The 17456-nt window shown below is 48.1% G+C and overlaps 1 protein-coding gene and 1 non-coding gene across 4 annotated transcripts in view; both read right to left on the bottom strand.

Annotated features, from left to right (window-relative positions):
- The window catches only part of LOC119965323 (follistatin-related protein 5-like), a 709947-nt gene that overhangs the window by 644143 nt on the left and 48348 nt on the right, over positions 1–17456 (bottom strand). The gene's annotated exons all lie outside the window — the stretch shown is intronic.
- On the bottom strand, positions 4816–4910 carry trnai-uau. The gene is made up of 2 exons: positions 4873–4910; positions 4816–4851 (listed from the first exon to the last, which is right to left on the bottom strand). It is a non-coding gene; the product is annotated as a tRNA-Ile (tRNA).

Here is a 17456-nt window from a genome sequence, read left to right as displayed (position 1 = left end):
TTCCAGCACTCACCACCCCCTGCGTAAAAAATCTGTCTCACACATCTCCTCTAAACTTTACCCCAGGGACCTTAAATCTGTGCCCTCAGGTGACTGACCCCTCCCACCCTGGGAAAGAGTGCCTACCCATCCACTCTCTCCATGCTCTTCATAATCTTGTAGACCTCTCCCAGGTCACCCCTCAACCTCCGTCTTTCTAATGAAAACAGTCTGAGCCTATTCAGCTTCTCCACATAGCTAACACCATCCAGACCAGGCAACATCCTGGTAAACCTCCTCTGCACCCTTGCCAAAGCCACCACATCCTTATGGTAGTGTGGCGACCAGAATTGTGTGCAATATTCCAAGTGCGGCCTTACCAAGGTTCTATACAACTGCAGCATGACTTGCCAGTTTTTATGCTCAATGGCCTTGAGGGAGCATTTCTTACGAACAGCACAGAATTAGAAGGCAGTGAAGATCATTGTAGCTTGAATAGATGGGAGAGGAAACTTCTGCTGATTAGCAAATAAGGATGCAGGGCCAGGTGATGTGTTGCAGCTGCAACATGTGGGAGCTGGTGGGCCTCACTGCTGATCATAGCGACTTCATCTCAGAGTTAGTGAGCTCGAGTTTGAACTTCAGACATTGCGACACATCAATTACCTGAATGCAGTATTTCAGAAGGCAGTCACACCCCTTAGATTAACTGCCTTAAATCCTGTCAATGGTCAGGGATAGGAGGGTGTGACTGCAATTGAGGCAGGTAGAGGAAGCCAAGGGATAGCACTGCAGGAGCCTCAGCCCAGTCTCTGTCCAATAGGTGTGAGATTCTTGCTCCTTGTGTCGACGAGAGCGGGAACTGTGGGGAGGATGAGCAAACTGACCATAGCACCATGGTTAAGGGAGCCGTTCAAGTGGGGAGGGGGGAGAAAAGAAAAATGTAGTTGTAGTTGCGGATAGTGCAGTTAGGGGAATAGACACTGTTCTCTGTAGCCAGGATCAAGAGTCTCGAAGGCTGTGGTTGCTGTCCTGTACCATGACTCAGGACATTTGCTCTGGGCTGGAGAGGAACTTGTGGTGGGAGGGGGAGAACCCAGTGACTGTGGTCTATGTAGGCACCAACGACATAGGTAGAATGAGGAAGGAGGTTCTGTGAGGGCAGATTGAGGAGTTAAACACTAAATTAATGAACAGAACCTCCAAGGTTATAATCACTGTTTCTTTACCTGAGCCAAATGCAAATTGGCAAGGCGTACGTAAAATTAGATAGGTGAATACGATGCTCAAAGACTGGTGTGGGAGAAGTGGGGATAAGTCTATGGGGCACTGGCATCAGTACTGGGGAAACTGGGAGTTGTACTGTTGGGAATACCTACATCTGAACTGTGCTGGGACCAGTGTTTTTGCGGACCATGCAATTCAGGAAGTAGAGAGGATTTTGAACTAAAGAGTGGGGATGCTTGGAAAATTAGGAAATCAAAGTTAAAGGTAGGAGTGCAGGTTAGTGCTCAGTCTCATAGAAAATAACAAGTATGGACAGTTATGATGAACATTATATTCCACCAAAGACTCAGACAAGAGGCCTAACTAAGAAAGGGGAGAGTTTCAAGAATGGAAGGTTTAAAAGTCAGGGGTATATGAGAGAGCAATGGCACAGGTTAGTGAGGGGGAACTTGACTGAGTGTGACAGGCCAGGGCAGGAAATGCAAACAAAAATATGCAACACAGAGCAAATCCAGAGTTGTAAACAACCATGCAAAAATCAAAGCTAAATGTTCTTCATCTGAATACGAAGCATTTGCAACAAGATAGATGAGTTTAGAAAACAGTTTGCAACATCTGAGTATGATGGGAGCGATCCACCCGAACGGGAATAGAGTCCCATAATGAGTGCCTTGTGGTGAATGTACTTCATGTAATTCACACTGTATAGTATTGTGTCCTTGTGGGCTGTGTCTCTGAGCTGTTGCGCGGCTCTGCCCACAGGGGGAGATGAGGAGCTTGTACAGGGCTCCACCCTCAGCTCCGCCCATTGCTCTTCCCATGGCCCCTCCCACTACCGGAAGTATAAAGTGCTGCAGCCTTGTGAGCCTGCCCTCAGTTCTTCTGGTCGCAGGCAGGCTCAGTTGTAAGTCTATTAAAATCACAGTTTACTTCCTATCATGTCTCGAGTGAATTGATGGTCACATCATGCCTTTAGTCGGGTGTTTCCCAGCGCCTGGAGCACCAAGAAACCCCATGCTATCGAATGGGACTCTGTACCCATTTGGGTAGTTTTGGGGCCTTAGCAGGGATTTCCCCAGGAGGCCACACTTAATCCCGTTTTCTGCCCTGAGGAATGTGTCCCAATCTCTCTACCCCCGGCACGACCCCTGAACCCACCCAAAGCCCCAACGCAACTTTAAAGGGGTCCTCAGGCATCCCTGCACCCATGCGGGTCACCATGGGCCCGATCCCAGTCGCGGTAAAATTGTGCGGGTGTTTCGGCATTGTGCATTGATGCTTGGGGGAGGGGGGTGGGGATCGCTTAACACTGGCATCTCAGTATCTCGCTACACTGCGGCGTTCCGGTGAGCGGAGATCCTCAGTGCACAAAACGGGGCTATGCGTGGTCTCAGCCATGCATTCCCCACTGAGGCCCCCTCGCTAACGGGAGTGCCGTTTTATTGAGTTGTGTTTCTCTGCACTATGAGCGCCAGGAAACATGCGGCTAAAAGTGCTCTCTATGGGACTTTGTTCCCATTTAGTTAAATTGCGCCCATTGTTATTACTGTAATGACTTGACTGACCAGCCAGCAGCATATCAACACAAAAGACAATTCAAATAGATTCAAGTTCCATGCTATAAAATAAAGCTGATGATATCTGCACCTATAATTGTAAATATTAACATATCCACCACTGGCATCACCATTATTTCATTAGTGTGGTGTTGTCACAGGCACATCAACATCTCGGTGTTGTGAACTTTATTCGTTCTTGTCACCAGCTTTAGAAAATAATTAGTAGCACTCTCCTTCGAACGCTAAGCTTCTTTTGCTCATGGTTAAAATAGTTAATCCATGTGGTAATTTTCTCTAATTCAAAACGGAAATTCTGCTTACTTGTTTGAAGAAATAAACATATAATTATTTTTGCAAGTTCTTATAATTGTGTTGAGCCCCCCTCTCTCAAAGCAGTTCCATGACCATCAGCAACCTTTAGAAACTCAATTCAATGTCCATTCTTCACATTTAAACCTAGACAGTGAGTACAGTCTTGAATCATAATGTGGAGTGGGAATCCAGTCTGAAGCTCATCCACTAGTCCAGTCATTTTCAAACTTAGCTGCATGGGTTTCACCCCCACAACCCAAAGATGTTCAGGGAAGGTGGATTGGCTATGCGAAATTGCCCCTTAATTGGGAAAAAAAGAATTGGGTACTCTAAATTTATACTAATAGAGTGTTTTAAACTTAGGGCCGCGACCTGCGGGTGGGTCGCAAGCAGGTGTTGGGAGGGTCGGCATGCCATCAATCAAAACGTTCCTGATCACAGGAAGAAGTGCCCAACAGCCGTGACCGGCATTTCAAAAATGGCGGCTGCGATCAGCTTTCAGAATGCCGGCCGTCCCCTGCATCCGTGCCCCCTCAGCAGTGCGTAGGCCCGGAGGCAGCAAGGCAGACAGCCTCCTCCTGACATCAGCGTGCTGACCCAGGAGCAGGTTCTTCTTGAAAATCAATGGGGTCCTCCCTCCAGAAGCAGCAGCAGGGTGCAGGTCACGTTCTCTAGGTGCGAGAGAGATTCCTCCATTTTGCAGATGCCAGCAGTGCTGGTTTGAGCTCCAGGGCCTCTGGTGGGCAACCCATTAAGAAGAAGCTGAGCAAGGTCAATAAGTTTTCGTGAGGTATGGGTTTAATAATTGTACCAGTGCAAATCAGGATGTAAAGCCCTTGTATGTTATAAGCAGGAAAGTTTTGCCAAATGAAGGATTAAAACCCTCAAAGCTTCAAAGGCATTTGAAGATTAAACATGGCGAGTTCGAAGACAAACTTCTTTAAATTTTTTCAACGGCTGCAGTGTGAACTTATATCATCAGCTGAAGTCCTTAGTGTTGTATTACACTTTGTGGTAATATGTGATCCAGAATGGTCTGATGAGTTGATGATAAAGAAACCACCGATCTTTAGAGTGAAGCAAAACTAATTTATTGAATAACGATTAATTGAATAAAGTTCGCACACCCTAATGAGCTATAATTACGAATAAAGTAAGGTGTTCTGACTGGTGTCCAGTTACTAGTGGTGTACCACAAGGATCTATTTTGGGGCCGCTGCTGTTTGTCATTTTTATAAATGACCTGAAGGATGGGTGAGTAAATTTGTAGATGGCACTAAAGTCGGTGGAGTTGTGGACAGTGCAGAAGAATGTTACAAGTTACAGAGGGACATAGATAAGCTGCAGAGCTGGGCTGACAGGTGGCAAATGGAGTTTAATGCAGAAAAGTGTGAGGTATTTAGAATTTAGAACAGTACAGCACAGAACAGGCCCTTCGGCCCTCGATGTTGTGCCGAGCAATGATCACCCTACTTAAACCCACGTAACCTATATACCCGTAACCCAACAATCCCCCCATTAACCTTACACTACGGGCAATTTATCCTGGCCAATCCACCTAACCCGCACATCTTTGGACTGTGGGAGGAAACCGGAGCACCCGGAGGAAACCCACGCACACACGGGGAGGACGCGCAGACTCCACACAGACAGTGACCCAGCCGGGAATCGAACCTGGGACCCTGGAGCTGTGAAGCATTGATGCTAACCACCATGCTACCGTGAGGCCCCAAACAACTGCTCCAGGTGAGGATCGAACTCACAATCTCGGAATAGCTCGCTGTCTGCACTGCTGTATAAGTACCGCGCGCTAACCGATTGCGCCACTGGAGCCCTCGGTGATTCATTTTGGAAGGAATAACAGGAAGACAGAGTACTGGACTAATGGTAAGATTCTTGGTAGTTTGGACGAGCAGAGAGATCTCGGTGTCCATGTCCATAGATCCCTGAAAGTTGCCACCCAGGTTGAGAGGGTTGTTAAGAAGGCGTATGGTGTGTTAGCTTTTATTGGTTGAGGAATTGAGTTTCGAAGCAATGAGGTCATGTTGCAGTTGTACAAAACTCTGGTGCGGCCGCATTTGGAGTATTTCGTGCAGTTCTGGTCGCCACATTATAGGAAGGATGTGGAAGCATTGGAAAGGGTACAGAGGAGATTTACAAGGATGTTGCCTGGTATGAAGGGAAGATCTTATGAGGGAAGGCTGAAGGACTTGAGGCTGTTTTCGTTAGAGAGAAGAAGGTTAAGAGGTGACTTAATTGAGGCATACAAGATGATCAGAGGATTAGATAGGGTAGACATTGAGAGCCTTTTTTCTCTGGTGGTGATGTCCAGTACGAGGGAACATAGCTTTAAATTGAGGGGAGATAGATATAGGACAGATGTCAGAGGTAGATTCTTTACTCAGAGAATGTCCTGCCTGCAACAGTAGTGGAGTGACCAACACTAAACGCATTCAAATGATCATTGGATAGGCATATGGACGATAAGGGAATAGTGTAGAGGGACTTTAGAGGGGTTTCACAGGACAGCGCAACATCAAGGGCCGAAGGGCCTGTACTGTGCTGTAATGTTCTATGAATCTGTTAAACAGTAATCTATAATCTAGTATTAACTAATGATGACCTCGTGTTAACTCTCTCTCTAATCTGAACTACTCCTCATGCTGTGATGAATACTTCTCCTCTGCTAACTACCCAACATTCCTTGAGGTCTGATATATATACTGGGAATTGGTAGTGTCCTCTAGTGTTTGAATTACACTGAAATGTAATAATTAACCCTTCACTGGCGTACCTACATACATATCATTACACTTAGTGGAAATGTAACATTGAATGACAAAGCAAGAATTTTAGAATTTCATAGAATTTTTTTTTTTTTTACAGTGCAGAAGGAGGCCATTTGGCCCATCGAGTCTGTACCGGCTCTTTTGAAAGAGCACCCTACCCAAGCTCACACCTCCACCCTATCCCACAAACCAGTAACCCCACTCAACACTGAGGGCAATTTTGGACACTAAGGGCAATTTAGCACGGCCAATCCACCTAACCTGCACATCTTTGGACTGTGGGAGGAAACCGGAGCACCCGGAGGAAACCCACGCACACACGGGTTGAATGTGCAGACTCCGCACAGACAGTGACCCAAGCAGGGAATCGAACTTGGGACCCTGGAGCTGTGAAGCAATTGTGCTAGCCACTATGCTACCGTGCTGCCCAAGTGAGACCGTGAGGACCAAGCAGGCTCAGCTATCACATTAAAGGTAAACAAAAATAGTGGGTCGCGAAATTAAGGTGACGTGGGTCCGGAATGTTGGCTGGTGTGGGTCGAGAAGGTCGGCTGGCGTGGGCCGCAAAAGTTGGCTGGTATGGATCAAGAAGGTCGGCTGGCATGGGTCGTGAGGACCAAGCAGGCTCAGCTATCCCATTAAAGGAAAAAGAAAATAGTGGGTCGAGAAATTCAGGTGGAAAGGAAAAAGAAAATAGTGAGTCGGGAAATTCAGGGGGAAAGGAAAAAGAAAATAGCGGGTCGGGAAATTCAGGTGACATGGGTCGAGAAGGTCGGCTGGCGTGGGTCGCGAAGGTTGGCTGGTGTGGATCATCAATGTTGGCTGGTGGGTAAAAATGGGTCACAGCTAAAAAGTTTGAAAACACTGCACTAGTCTACCAGTTTAGCAAACTCAACAGAGATCAGAAATGAACAAAGGAACTTTATAGTCTTTATGGCCTTTCTGGCACTGGTGAAAATTGCTGGTGATGGGAATGGAGTTGGGAATCCCTACTCGCTTCCCATCTGCCATTTTTAAGGCCTACCTAACATGATTTGGCCTTGCATCGATAAAATCAAACCCATGATTCTGAAAGAAAAGTGAAGAATGATTATCCATGGAAGATGAGATTGATCGATGTAGCAATGGAAGGGTAGCCAGCAGAAACAGTTAAAGATTATCTCAATGGAAACAGCTTCCTCAAAAGCTGTCAAAGTGCCTGTGGGAGTGGGCTGTATAAAACTGTCAAAATGTTTTGTGAAAACCCAAAATGTGGGAGTTGAAAGCATGATCTAAGGGGAATCAGGATTAGAAGGTTGAAATAAGCTCTGATGTTTGTTATAGAGAGTGAACTGGGAAAAGGAATGGGTATCAATTCGATTCTCAACGCCTCCTTTCCCTTGGCCATTACATTTCCTTTTTGATACACGGGGGCTGTGTAAAGAATTATGCAGGAAGCATCAAGCTTGTGGAAGACACAGGCTGTCCGCCTGAGATTGTGAATCAGTATAGAATGCGATAAAGCAGCAAATATCACATCAGTAATTTAAAAATTAGTTTGAGAGAATAAGGGTAAATCAGCCTCTGATGAAGTAAAGAATGAGAAATGGAAACATTGGGCTGGAATTTCACTCCCAAGCTCGACTCAAGAAATTCCCTCGCTCAGCACACCTGTCCCGGGATAAGTGCCCTGAATGGCGCAATTTATTTATGCTTCCGGCCTGGGAAATCAAGGGCAGGATATGAGTTCCACATGTGCGAAAACTGAACTCAGTCAGCCTATTCGAAGTCAGGCTGAATTCAAACAGACCCCGGGCTGGATTCTCCGCCAGCGGGATGTTCCATTTTGCGGGCAGCCCGGGGGGTTTGCTGACGGCGTGGTGCTGCCCCACAATGGGAACCACCATTGACAGGCTGGCTTAACAGAGCATCCCACCAGCGGGGTTAACCTGAAATGTGGCGCGCTGGGGCGGCCAACCCAGCCCCCTATTTTCACTGGAGCAAAGGCAGGCTTCTCCAGTTGGTAGACTAATCACCTCTGATTTGTGCTCATCCTGGGAGCAGCACCCGGAGCCGATTCACTATTCCTTGTCATGCAAATTCATGCATGGCAGGAATGCAAGGGATTCGCTCGTGACACCTGCTATCGGGAAGCCATTTTGAGGGGGCGGCAAGGTAGCGAGTTCTGACGGCTGGCCTCCTCCCACCCCCACACCAAAGGATTTTTTGGGTCATCCACACCCCCCCCCAACAATACGCACTCAAGAGGGTAATCCGTCCCGTCCCCCCCAAGACCCCCATAACAGAGACGCCCGCCAGAGACCCTTCACGTAACAGAGCTAAAGTGCTGTCTAGAAACAGTGAAAAATTCACTGCTTTAAAACTCAATTGCCCCTTACAGCTGCTGCAGCAGCTGTAAATTCTGAGATAGCGAAAACCACATCACCTTTGTTTAATCCCCCCCCTCTCAGATCTTTTGATCTGCAAAGCTTTTATTCACATCATTGAGAAAGAGCGGGCGCAATTCTCCGCTCCCCACGTGGCGTAGGAGAATCGCGGGAGGGCCCCCCAACATTTTTTACGCCCCCCGCGATTCTCCCCCCCCCCCCCCCCCCCCACCCGCTCGGAAAAATCGCCGCTCGCCATTTTTCACGGCGAACGGCGAATCTCCGAGCCCGATGGGCCGAGCGGCCGGCCCTTCACGCCCGTTTCACGATGGCGGCAAACACACCTGGTCGCTGCATTCGTGAAACGGGCGCCAGATGCCCGTTTGGGGCATCTAGGGGCCCGATTGGGACGGGCGCACTACGACTGTGCTCGGGAGGGGACAGGCCCGCGATCGGTGCCCACCGATCGTCAGGCCAGCGTCCAAAATGGGCGCACTCTTTCCCCTCCGCTGCCCGGCAAGATCAAGCCGCCACGTCTTGCCGGGCGGCTGAGGAGAAAGATGGCCACCGCGCATGCATGGGTTCATGCCGTCTGCGCAATGAAGTCATCCGCGCATGCGCGGATGACCTCACATTCCCGGCGTGACGAGGTCGCTGCCGAGAAAGATGAAGGCCCGCTCCTAGCCCCCCGGGTGGGGGTGAATTAGGTGCGGGGAGCGGGCTCCGAGGCCGTCGTGAACCTCGGCTGAGTTCACGATGACCTTAGACTTTGGTTGACAGCCTCCAGACAGCCAGATGTCTGGATTGCTTAATTTAATTTCCCTCCAGTTTGAATGGATCTTAAGTATTCTGCTGTGAATCTAACCACAATGTTGATAAACATTTAGTTATGATTGGCAGCTCTAGACCACATCAAAAGCAGTAAAGTGTTTTCTGCTGAGAAAAAGAGGAAGTAAAAGCACTCAACAATGCTGGCTTCTCTGGCCAATCGCGAAGCCCCAAAGTTTTATCTCATAATGTGTGAGATATGAGACTTTAGAGAGATCATAAATGCTCTTAAACAGCAGGTAGAATCTATAAAAGTGTTAAAGTCATTTAAACGCTCAGCCCTTTAAAAATAGAAAAAATATGTTCTCAGGGTTTTAATAGCTGCTTGTTAATGTAACCCTAAAATGCTATAATGATTGCATTATTAATGCTTGGCTGCTTCCCAAAATCTCTCATTATCACAGTTGGGGTTATATCTTTGTGATTTTACTGACAGCTTGAAGAGTTTATTGAAGGATTATCTGTCTTTGATTGGCGGTTATGAATAAAAATGTGTATTTTTTATAAGGGGTTAAAAGGTATCCAATGGGCTTTTACGAATTGGAGTTTTTTGTATATCGAACTCTGTGATAGATATTTAGAGCTTCAATTTAATTAATCTCTGCCATGGTCCCTGAGGTCTTCCTGTGGTGGTACTAGATGCGTGGAAGGTGAAATGGAAAAGGGTGATGGGTGGGATGTCATGAGTTGGCACAATGTTAGCATGGAGGTTATAAGGAGTTATTGGGCTGGCGGGGCACAGGTTGATATGAGGTGGTATGTATGGTTATGGGGAGTGGAAGAGATGATTGTGAGGTATAAAAACTTGAGGCCATAAAAACTACTGGGGCAAAGTTGCAGAGTACAATGGCAGGCCTTTCAAACAGCTTGCCTCATTATGCAACAATTCCTGTGGTTGTCTCGGAGGTGTCTGGAGGTCGTGGACCTGACTCCATCCCCCACCCGCTCCCCTCGGAGTGAAAATCACTCCATTTGGGTACTTTTTCTCCAAGCAAGTGAGCTAGGAAATATTTCTAACTTGAGCCAACCACCTGAAGAGAAAAGATTTGTTTCACTGAGTATGTGTTAAAGATTAATTATGGTATTATACTGGAAAGTAATATTTCACCATCATACTGGAAAGTAATATTTCACCAGAGCTAGTGAATGAGATGAAATTAATGGTGATTAAAGGATGTATAAAATAGTATTCGAGAAAGTGGTTCAAGGTGTGTGATGGAAAGAGAGAAAGTGCTGTTGGTTGTGTTTTATTGCTGGGGGATTGTATGGTTATGAGTGTATTTTTGTTGTGAATTGATATTTTGAGCTTAGTGATAACCCTAGGGGCGAAATTCTCCCAAAACGGGAGAAATCGTCAAACTGCCGTAAAACCCGGGCGGGTTTTACGGCATCGCGCCCCTTCCCGACGGGGGACCGATTCTGGTCCCCCGTCGGGGCTAGCAGCCCGACGTCGGAGGCCCCGACAAGTCGGGCTTAACGAAAATCGTTAAGCCCGCTTGTCGGACTTAGCGCCGGCTGACGCATCATATGACGTCAGCCGCGCATGCGCAGGTGGGAAGACTCCACCCGCGCATGCGCGGGTGACGTCATCGCGTTTTTGCGCGAAACCCGCGCATGCGCGGTCCGGGTTGCCCCTCAGCCGCCCCGCGTATTGATACTGCGGGGCGGCGGAAGGACAAATAGTGCGCGGGCATCGGGCCCGCTGCCCGCGATCGGTGGGCACCGATCGCGGGCCCATGGCACCCTTGGCACGGCCGTGGTACTGCCGTGCCAATCGGTGCCATGGTTATTTTTTTCCAGGTGGTCACGACGTTTTTACGAATGGCAGGACCAGGTGTGTTTGCCATTCGTAAAAAGGTCGTAAAGGGCTGGGACTTCGGCCCTTCTAACAGCTGTGAATCGCTGCCGGCCGTAAAAAAACGGCGGCAGCGATTCGTGTCGGGATTTCGGCGGGGGGGGGGAGAATAGCGGGAGGACGTCAAAAAAGTCGGGAAGGCCCTCCCGCTATTCTCCCACCCGTCGTGGGGGGGGGAGAATTTCGCCCTAGGTGTTTCAAGGATGTATGAATGCTCTGCCCTGATGAATAGATTCTAGTCAAAGTCAAAGAAATGTAGGTGAGAATAGCTAATTGGTCATATGCTCGTTGAGATGTTTGTATCCTTGCCTATCCTGACCAACAGGAAAATGGCATACGACAGGCTGGCCACTACCCAAGACACCATAGAATTTATAGTGCAGAAGGAGGCCTTTCAGCCCATTGAGTCTGCACCAACCCTTGGAACGAGCACCCTACTTAACTCCACGCCTCAACCCTATCCCTGTCACTCAGTAACCCCACCTAACCTTTTGGACACCGAGGGGAATTTAGCATGGCCAATCCACCTGGCCTGCACATCTTTGGACTGTGAGTAAACCGAAGCACCCAGAGGAAACCTGCGCAGACAAGGGGAGAACGTGCAAACTCCACACACAGTCATCCGAGGTTGCAATTGAACCCAGGTCACTGGAGCTGTGAGGCAGCAATGCTAACCACTGTGCCACCCAGTGTCATGCAAAGACAGTGTTATAACCTGCCCGAATCCTATTGGCTGGGGTCAATTGGTTATCCCAGGAAATATTTTAAGTTTATTGACAATCAAAAATACAAAAGAATCAGCAACATGCAAAGAAAACTCAGTCATGAAAAACAGTAATATGCCAAAAGCATTTACAAGATACAAAAACCATCAGCTCTCAAGCCAACACACACAACCACCCCTTGGCCCTGACGGAAAGGCGCCCAACGAGCAGAACAAACCACCAGAACAGGAGAGAGGAGAGCGGGTGAGATTGAGAGAGAAAGGGAGTGAACACCCCTCCCCTCCCAAAAGGGGGCACAGTTTAATCCAAAACAGTTCCTTTAAACAGGGAACCAGCTACAAAGCCAGCATAAGGCCACCCTTCCCCCCCCGCCCCCCCACCTCAAACCTCCCCAATGGCAGCCCCACATTGGTGGAAAGGCACCCAAAGGAGCAACATAGACCAACGGAAAAGGAGACACCGATACGGAGTATGGCAGGAGAGAGAGAGGGAGGGAGGGATCTCCCTTTGCAAAAAAAAACAGATACAGAGCAACCACAAAAAAACCCAGAAACCCAACAAACAATTAAATACAAGTCAAAACTGCCAGCACACAAGCCAGCGTACACTCCCCTCCCTCAGCTCCAGCTACAGCCCCACGTCGGTGAAGAATTGCCTGCATGTAGTTCAATCCACCGGAAAAGGACAGGCAGTGCACGGTTGAGGAGGGAGAGAGAGAACACCTCTACCCCTCACTAGCACCAGGAAGGGTCCCTTAAACACCCCCTGCATAGGAACAGGAGGGCCGCAACTGGTGAGCACCAACCACTAAGCTCAAAATATCAATTCACAACAAAAATACACTCATAACCATACAATCCCCCAGCAATAAAACACAACAGCAGTATAAGCAGTACACATAGTGAATTGAGCTACCACCCTACTGCTGTCCCAATCCCAGCATTCAGTCTCCAGACACCATCCAGTCTAAAACTGCAAAGTCGAGTACATTCTACTCCACTTTCAGCCAGGCAACAAGGCAACTAAGATCCGCTCTTCGCTCCATTCCAAGCCGATAAGCAGAAAGGCAGCCAGTGACAAGTACGAATCCCGGGTATGGCAATTGCAGGCAAGCTCTCTCTCTCTCCCTTGTAAGCTACTGGCAGCAGCAACAGGCTCTCCTTTCCCTCCATTCAACCAGTTGCAGCGCCGTTCTCCCTTGCCATAGTCCAGGCTTCAAAGTTCAGAAACGGCAGCCAGCATACAGAATAGCTCACCAGGTAGAAGCAGGGTTACAGACAGAGGCAGCAGGAGCTCAGAGACAGATTTCAATCCTGCACCTCAGGAGCATGAGCTCCCCCCCAATGAGGGGGGTGGGGCGGGGGGGGGGGGGGGGGGGGGCAGGGAAATCATTAGCAGTTTCACCTGTATAAATAGAGCTGGCCAGTGTGGTACCAGCTCGAGTAGGAAACAGTGGTGAACTACTGCTGCTGTGTACATATTTGTCAATAAAGTTACTTTTTGTTTGACTCTGCAAACCTGTGCTGGATTCTTTGTAGTCCTCACAAAAGAGAGATACCAAAAATCTCCTTCCAAACCCACTTTTGCAAGAAGATAACTCGAAAGCCCAGGAATAGCTTGTATTTGATGTTATGTGCGGCATGATTTTGGGAAATCGGTGTGCAAACAAATCTCAGTTACCTACCCTATATACCTTTGTATGATAATTAACGTAACAATGTTTCAATGTAAATATAAGACACGTAGCCTGCAGAAATGCATCATGAAGATTCACTGTGGAATGAATCTTCGATGTTCCTAGTTTCTTGATGAGATGAAATGGTTGATGTGGGGCTAAGGTGAGTGTGAAAATCTTTTAAATCAACACAGAGAAACTGACCAACTAAAAAGAGGGACTTAGAATTTGGATTTCCAAAATTTAGGTCTCATTTCCTTTGAGCGGACAATGAAATTGGGACAATCATTGGCAAGAGAGAATACTCAGCATGAATTATCCACAAGATAGACGATATGGTGCATTATAACTTAAGCATATTCTGATTTTTGATGTCTGTATAAGGATGTCTAATATTAATTCAACTGGAGTAAAAAAAAACAAAAGGTTCAAGAAAGATATGTGTTTCTAACAAGCTAGGGATACGAGATAATTCCACACTGGGACCTTTTGAGTGGAAGACGGAGCAGTAGTAAAGGAAACCGTTTTCTTTCATTCCTTTTGTAGTTTTAAAAACCCTGGGCAGGATTCTCCTATCGGGCAGCTAAGTGCCGACGCCAGCGTGAAAACGGGAGTGTTTTACTCCGGCGTCGGCGCCCGTTCCGTGACCCCATTCTCCGGCCCACAGGGGGCTAGCACGGCGCTGGGGCATCCCATGCCGCTCCAGCTGCCGATCCCGGCATGAACCCGGCGCCACAGGGTCCGCGCATGCGCAGTTGGGCCGGTACCAACTAGCGCATGCGCAGTTGCTTTATTCCCCGGGCCGGCCCCAACGGCAAATGGCGCAGGGCTACAGGAGCCGGCGCGTAGGAAAGGAGGCCCCCAGCCAGAGAGGCCGGCCCGCCGATTGGTTGGCCCCGATCGCGGGCCAGGCCACTGCGGAGGCCCCCCCCCCCACCCCACAGGCCGCCCCCAGACACTTCAACACTGAGGTCCCGCCAGCTCAGAGGATGTTAGAACGGTGCCGGTCCAAATGGTGCCTCTCTAGCCAATTAGAGCCCAGAAAACGTGGGCCGGGGCCCCACACTATTATCAAGGCATCCTGACGGACTGCGGTCCATAGGTAACGGGGGTTCTTGTTGTACCTGTGATGGCTAGGGGTGCATCGTGTAGGTTGCCTATCTCGCCTCGGTGACCTGCAAGTTTAACTCCTGGACTCCTGCCATGATATTTTCAAACCTTTGCTGTCCTATCACCGAGACTGCAGCCTCCGTGTCCAGTTCCATTTCCAGAGGGCGATCATTCACCTGGACAGTGATTTTGAAGGAGGAAACCCTCAGCACGGCGATGCAATTCAATTGCATGCACTCGTCTTCTTTGTGCTGCTCTATGTGGAGGGTCCTGGCTCTAAGCAGGGTGAAGTGCTTGCTGGCTGACCTGATATTGTCTGTCTCTCCAGTTTCTCCGGCCATAGGTGCCGCGTCTCTGTGGACCTTCCTCCAGTGACTCTGGAGAGGTGTCCCTCTTAGTTGTAGCGGCCCGCGGCCAACAGGTCTGGTCATGATGTTATTCAGGCAAGGGCAGTGTCTCAGAGGCCTTATTCCTAGTTCCACTCCTGCTCGCCTAAATGAGGGCCATCCTACACTAGTCACCTCCACCCCTGACATCCCCTAGAACTCCTGGGCTCCTCTCTCCACACTCTCCCGTGAGAGAGAGAGAGAGAGATGTCAACGTCCTTTTTGAGATCCAGCAATGGCTTGGCCAGCAGTTTCCACTGGGCTGCCATGTTGCTAACACTGCATACAAGGCAGTCTCACGGCACCTCGGGTAGGGATAGCCCATAGTTGCAGTGTTCCACCAGTTTACGTAACCACGCTAAAACCTCCATAACAGACCCCCCCCCCCCCCCCCCCCCGGCGTTTTCTCAGCTGTGTTATATCAGTATCATTTGACAATGACCAACAGCTTCAGGTTGTAGTGATTTGTAACGAGTGCCACTAATTTCTCAAATGGCTTGGAGTCTGGGGCTGCAGGGTTGGTTCAGCTCTTTATGACGCTGAAAATAGGGGCCAGGACTATCCTTCCTGTTACACCTGCGACCCTCAGTGGGGAGCTCGTACTCCACAAGCCCCATGAGGAGACCCATCGGGTCGTACCCGTGGGTCTCGATGGGTTATAACATTGTCATAGTCTAGATAATATTCCTAATAATTTAATTGGAACAGTGTGTTGGTTCAAATGTTCAGATGATTCATCAGAGAGTGTTATAGAATGTCCAGAACTTGGGATTGCATGCTTTGATTGAAGGATGTGGGGTCAGGAATTAGTTGCTACTGCATGTAAAATGTGCATTTAGATTAGGAGCAGCATGGTGGTTAGCACTGCTGCCTCACAGCGACAGGTACCCGGGTTCAATTCTGGACTCAGGTGACTATAGAACAGTACAGCACAGAACAGGCCCTTCGGCCCTCAATGTTGTGCCGAGCCATGATCACCCTACTCAAACCCACGTATCCACCCTATACCCGTAACCCAACAACCCCCCCCCCCCCTTAACCTTACTTTTATTAGGACACTACGGGCAATTTAGCATGGCCAATCCACCTAACCCGCACATCTTTGGACTGTGGGAGGAAACCGGAGCACCCGGAGGAAACCCACGCACACAGGGGGAGGACGTGCAGACTCCACACAGACAGTGACCCAGCCGGGAATCAAACCTGGGACCCTGGAGCTGTGAAGCATTTATGCTAACCACCATGCTACCCTGCTGCCCCTGCTATCTGTGAGGAGTTTACACTTTCTCCACATGTCTGTGTGCCTTTCCTCCGTGTGCTCTGGTCTCCTCCCACAGTCCAAAGATGTGCGAGTTAGGTGGATTGGCCATGCTAAATTGCCCCTTAATGTCCAGGGATGTGCAGATTAGGCAAAATTATGGGGATCGGGTGGGGGAGTGGGCCTAGTTAGGGTGAGAGTCGATGCAGACTCGATGGGCCGAATGGTATCCTTCTGAACTGTCGGAATGCTGTAATTTCCAGGTGTTTTTAACTTCTCAACTATAAACCACTCAGATTTAGATTAGGTATTCGAAAACACAAAGTGCATGTGTTTATAAACATAGGCCAGCTAGGAATCATAGGATTATTAGCTAAAGGTATGAAATAACTAAGTTAAAATGACTCAGAATCAAGAATGACAGCTGAAGCTGCTTACATTCCACGTTTCAAGATAAGAGTGAAGTTGTGAGAATATGTAGACCTCGGGCATGTCTGATAACACGTCAAGTAATTGCTTTGCTGTCATGTTTGTAAAATTAAACTGGAGAGGCTCTACCAGGCAATGTTGCCTGAAAAACTCTTTATGGAGAGTTTATGGAGAGAAATTGGAGTCAAGATACAGATGCAATTCCAAGGGCATCACCACACACTCCAATCGGTAGAGAGAACACAGAAAGTGACTGAATGATTGTACATAGAAGCTTCAGTAGGGAGAACCACTTGGAACAGATATAGAATGCAAGTGGGAACATGATAAATGGACTGGTGGTGTCATGTGAGAGTATCTTTAAGAAATTGATGTTTAAGCAATGTACCTTTAAGAAATAGAGCAGCTCATATTACTGAAGTGATGTCAGAGGGTTGGGGGAGCTGAGATGAGCTCACTTATGCTTTTGGTTTCAAGTTTGAGGAGAAAGCTGGGAGTGTTTGTGTGTTTTGCAAAAAGCTGCAAGAAGAAAACACAGAACTGGTCTGTTGATGTCTGAAAATCCAAAGACTATAAGTATATTGAATGTAACCTCATGTCTGTTGTTAAAGATGAAGTCTTTTGGAGGTTTGAAGGAATATTTTGAGGGATTATTTAGTGTTGTATTATTTTCGGGGTTATCTTTGAAGTAAGGGGTATTAAGTGATCTGGTGTTTATTTAAAAGGTTAAGTTGAATTCATGGAATAAACATTGTTTTGTGTTTAAAAACCCACGTGTCCATAATTGTAATACCACACCTGGAGAACAAGCTGTGTGCTTCAAAAGCAACAAAACATTAAAGGGAGAGGTTGTTTGAACTCCATGATACATTTTGGTGATCTGAAAACACTGCTCCCATAACAGTGGAGAAAAGTATTGCAATTTTAAGTGTCTGTTATTTGTTTACCAAGTAAAACA

This window comes from Scyliorhinus canicula, chromosome 4, assembly GCF_902713615.1.
Source record: "Scyliorhinus canicula chromosome 4, sScyCan1.1, whole genome shotgun sequence".
Taxonomy (NCBI): domain Eukaryota; kingdom Metazoa; phylum Chordata; class Chondrichthyes; order Carcharhiniformes; family Scyliorhinidae; genus Scyliorhinus; species Scyliorhinus canicula.
This window is presented reverse-complemented; position numbering and strand designations above follow the sequence as displayed.